We start from the raw sequence: 5,554 nt of genomic DNA, 5'->3' as shown, positions 1-5,554 counted from the left end.
CCACCGAGATTACCGAAATCAAATCAAACCCAAACAAGCCCCTGTTCCCCACCCACAATCTTAAGTTGCCATTTTTAAGAGGCTACTTGTGCTACTTCTTAAACTGTAGCTCTTGGTTTTTACCTGCATATCAACAAATTATATACTACTCTGAGCACTCTTGAGGTTTTTCAGCGTTAAGCAGCATAAATTGACTTCCCTCTACGAAAGGTAAGGATTGAGCTCTTTTTTACTCTTCCTTTCACACCATTCTCTCTCTCTCTCTCTCTCTCATACACACACACACACACACACAGAAACATACATTTCTTTTACCCTCAAACCCCAATTATGCTCATATCAAGATTTTTCTTAACTCAATGTTCAATATTGACGTTATACCTATATAAACACTATTCTCAGCTGAGCCACACAGAATATGCACAACTATTTGTTTTCCATGAAATGAGTAACAATAATAATTAAATTTATTAATTTAGTTTTCTTTGTATTTGCCCAGACTCTCACTCAGTTCTCTAAATCTCCTCCCAATACTCTGGACCGCACCAGGAAGGATAGCAGTGTCATCTCCTCCCACGTCTCTCAGAGCCCATCGAGCTGGTCGCCCCTACCTCCCACTCACAGCAGTCACCTAGAACCTTCCTTCACTGCATCCTCGGGATTCTTTGGACTCTCCAGTTGTGTCTCCTGATTCCTGGATCCCCTGTCTTCTGCTTCCTTGATTTATGCCCTCCTTTTGGAATTTTGTTTTTATTAAGATAAGGTTCGCATAACATAAAATTCACCATTTAAACCATATTAAAGTATAAAATTCAGTTTTTTTAGTGTATTCACAATGTTGTACAACCTTCACCATTATCTTATTCCAGAATATTTTCATCACTCCAAAAAGAAACTCTCACCCTTTAAGCAATCACTCCCCATCTACCCTTTTCCGAGCCCCTGCCAACCATAATCTACTTTCTGTCTCTGTGGATTTGCCTACTCTGGACATTTTATATACATGGAATCATTAATATGGCCTTTTGTAGCTGGCTTCTTTCACTTAGCATAATGTTTTCAGCGTTCATCCACATTATAGCATGTGTCAGTACTTCATTCTTTTTATGTGTGAATAATATTCCATTTTTATCCATTATTTTTTTCTATTTTTAATTTATTCATCAGTTGATGAACAATTGCATTGTTCCTAATTTTGGGCCATTATGAGGGCACATGAGCAAAGGACTTAAACAGACATTTCTCCAAGGAGACGCAAATGTCCAGCTAGCCCATGAAAAGATGCTCAACATCATTCATTAGAGAAATCACTTCACATCCATTAGGATGTAGAACAGAAATAGCAAAAGTGGGCATCCTCATCTTGTTTCTGTTCTTAGGAGAAAGCTTTCAGTCTTTTACCCTTGAAGATGCTGTTAACTGTTAGTTTTTCATAGATGACCTTTATCTGGTTCTCTTCTATTTCTAGTTCATTGAGTGTTTTAAAAATATATATATATGATTGTGTGGGTCTTTTTCCTTCATTCTGTTAATGTGTTATTTTACATTGTTTGATTTTTGTATGTTTAATCACCCTTGTACTCCTGGGAAAATTCCCCCAGGTCATGATGTATAATCCTTTCAATATGCTGCTGGATTTGTTTTGCTAGTGTTTGAGGATTTTTTGCATCTATATTTATAAGGATATTATTCTGTAGTCTTAATTTTTCTTGTGATGTCTTTGCCTGGCTTTGGTATCAGAATAAGAGAATGAGTTAAGAAGTATTCCTACCTCTTCTATTTTGGGGGAGTTTACAAATAGTGTTAATTCTTAAAACATTTGGTATAATTCTTCAGATGAGGCCTATTTTTTTTTTCCTCTCTGGAAAACTTTCTCTTTATACCCAGTATTCTGACATATCACCATGATATACATTGGGATGGATCTATTTTCATCTAAGATGGCCCATGGAATCAACTTCCAGCCAGAAGACAGAAGGTGAATAAAGGATTGCTCAAAAAATTTATGTGGCCTAGACCCAGAAAATTGTATATATTACTTTCACTCACATTTCACAGGCCTAAGATCAGTTATATATCCACACCTAACTACAAGGCGGGCCAGGAAGGGAACTACCCAATACTCAGGAATATTGGCATTCCCTACCACATTCTCTACCACATTGGAGCCATAATAGCAAGCAGAAAGTCGTTTCATTCAAATAGTCTGGGACATTTTGTAATATTATTTATTTGATCTTTCTCTAATTTTTCATCTTTTCTTCCTCTCTCAAGCTCTTATTTTTCAGATAATGGATTTCCTGGAATGATCAGCTAATTCTCTTATTTTCTTTTTCGTGGTTTTCATCTCTTTGTTGTTGTTTTTCTACCTTTTGTGGTACTTTTATTTTTCTGTCCAACCATTCTGTTGGGTTTTAATATTTTCAATTTACAAGAGTTTCTTCTTGTTCTTTGAATGTCCACTTGCTTTCATAGCAGCTTGTTCTTGCTTCATGAATGCAGTGTCTTTTCTTTTCTCTCTGAAAATATTAGTGATAGTATTTTTTTTTTAAGTTTTCTTCTTCCTAAGAAGTCTGTGTTTCCTCCAAGATAATTTTTAAGTCTTTGATATTGCTTTCTTCTCTTTCATGTTAGAGGTTTTCCTTAAGTTTCTGATGATCTTTGGCTATCTTACTGAGAGTTCTCATTTAAATCAATAAATAGACAGTTTTTTGGATCAATCAATATATGAGTCTCATGAGTGTGGTTAATGTGACTCAGCTTCAGAGAAATGAAGCCACATGCACTGTGTGTGTTGACTAGGCCAGGGTTCTATGCTACCAATGCTGAGGGCTGCCCCAAATGCCCCCCACCCCAACATCCTCCCTCCCTGTTTCATGAGCCCTCTAGGACAGCCTGCTGGTCTTCCTCCAGGCACAGCCCTCTTTGTATCATCATCGGAATTTGTGCGCTAAGAACTTTCTATATGCAAGGCATTTGGCCAGGAATTTAGGGTTCTCAAAAAAGTAAAAGAAAACATTCCTGGTCTCATGAGCTCACAGGCTCCCCAGGGCAAGGATTCTATGAAAAGTTAATAGCAAGAGAGAATGGCGAAGCAGAAACAGCACAAGGTAGCACAAGGTAGAGTCCATGGAGAGCTTATAGACAAGAGCCTTTCTGCCAGCCAGCTCCTCTGCCCCGCCAGGTCTTCTCCTTATGACATGGAGCTGCCAGAGTTTAAGCACTAAGAAATGTTTTCAAAGGACATCCTTTGTCTTGGAACAGAGTAGAGTGCGTGTCACTTTCGAGACTTTTCTGTTTCATGTGATATAGTCAAAAGATGCAATTACCTTGGAAGCAGACAGACTTGGCTTCAAATCCTGTCTCTCCCATTTCATTGTGTGACACTGGGAAAGTCGATTAACACCTCTTGGAAGCACTTCTTGCTCCTGTAAAACTAGAATTAAAATCTTTTTTCCTGTAGGGTTGTGGTAAGGATTAGAGAAAAGGTATGGAAAAGGCTGGGAACACACATGCGCACGCACATACACAAACACACACACACACACACACACACACACACAAGTTGCTAATTTTATCATCCCTGGTGCTTAGGCAGGTGGATCAGATCATTTTCTTCTGAGCCAGTGTGTCATGGCTCATAGGCCTGAGGAATTAGTCATGAGTTTAAGTTCAAATTTACTACCTGGGTAACCTTAGGCAATTCACTCAACCTCTATGAATATCAATTTTCTATTCTGTGATGTGTAGTTTTTAAAACCCAGTGGACTGTTGTATTAAATGAGACAGTGACGAAAAGTTGTATAGTGTCACATAGTCAGACACAAACTCAGAGTCCCCTCATCTTATCCTTCTCGGCGTCCCCAACCTCATCCAGCTCTACTGGGTTACTTATGGAGATAATGCGGCCTGCAGGGAAACAGTGAGCCTTAAAAGACCCAATTTAAAGAACCAAGATCCCATTATTCTTTTCTAGAAAATCAAATGGTCTTTTGACAATAATCTATGCTTCTGGCTGTGGTCTACACTGGCGAATTACAACTGTGAAATCTTTGTACCATTTGGTAAGATGGCTATTGGAAAAATAGCATGCCATTCTTGGAAAGCGTGGAGTTTATCATGGCACTGTGTGTCTGTTATTCCATTTAAAATTCATAGCATTCCTGGAGGGTGAGTGCTGTTTTCTGTAAGGTGATGTCCCACCCACAGTTTACACAGAGAATGTGTGTGTGCAGAGCCGGAAGTAGGTGTCTGCTCTAAATAACTCAATAGGTTTCATCCAACCTTTATTCCCCGGTGCTTCTGTTCCTTTGAGCTGAGCACTATTTCCTGGTGAATATCAAGGTCGTGTATTTCAATTCTCCCTGTTGCTTGAGGTTCTCAGAAGTTTGGTTTGGGCCATTCATTTCCCAAAGCCCCTCCAGTAACCAGGAATGTAGTCAGACAAAATATCAGCCTCTGATTGGGCTTGAAGTCAGCTGACTATGAAGGCCAAATGCTTACACTTGGGGGATATGAACTGGTTATTGAGAGAATAAAAAAGATTCACTGTTGTGTTTAGGGAGGGAAGGAGGAAGTACATCTTGCTATGATAATTTCTAATTAATCAGACAGGTTCACACTCGGAGGGTTTGGCTCTAAATGGAAAGCAAATGCCCCTGTGTGGGCTGCCAGCGTAAGGAAACAGCAGAAATAGCTTCACACTCTCACAATTTCAAAGCAAAGGATTGGAGGAAATGATGGGTACATTTTTAGACACTTTATTACAATTAGCAGTGGGCTTGTCTGGCCATGACACCTTATTCTTTTCAAAGAAAAGCTGCCTGAAATATGTTGCAAAGAAACTTCCCCAATCATCTTGTCAAAAACAAACAAATGAAAAGATTTGGGAATATAAATAATTGTTGATTAGACTTGCAAAGCCAACTGATATTTACAAAGTACATTCTTGTTCTTAGAAAAGTAAGACATATTCAGAGTGTCTAGCATGTGCCAGGTACTTTAAAACTGTATCATTATTCTTACTCTATCAAAGAGGAATCTGAGACTTGTCAAGGCTGAAATTTGAGGGAGAAAGAAGTTGGACTCCAAAGTCCATGTTTATTCCACTTCTCACACTCACTTTCTGTGATGATTTTTTAAAAAGGTTTCCCTTAGAGATGTTGACCATGTAGGGGTTTGTGTGATCCTAGGCCTTCATGGGAGAACAGAGCAGGGAGTCACATAAGTCCACAATCATATTTATATCATGGAGTAATATGATGGCGGGACTTTCTGAAGAGGTAGCTAAAGATGTCACTGGGTTGAAATTAAATGGTTTAGGGTTAATCTTCAAGAGAGCAAGACCCAGAGCAAAGTATTTCCCAGCTCCTGGCACAGTGATGAATGAATATGACTTAGAAAACCAACTTAACAGGTAACAACTGTTTTATTTCCTTGAGTATTTTTAAATATTGAGAGAGAGAGAGAGAGAGAGAGAGATCGGTGATTAGATAGATAGATGATAGATGGATAGATAGATGAGAGAGAGAGAGAGAGAGAGAGAGAGAGAGAG

The sequence above is a fragment of the Pteropus vampyrus genome, unplaced genomic scaffold (assembly GCF_000151845.1).
Source record: "Pteropus vampyrus isolate Shadow unplaced genomic scaffold, Pvam_2.0 Scaffold75, whole genome shotgun sequence".
NCBI lineage: Eukaryota > Metazoa > Chordata > Mammalia > Chiroptera > Pteropodidae > Pteropus > Pteropus vampyrus.
Note: the sequence above shows the minus strand (reverse complement) of the source record.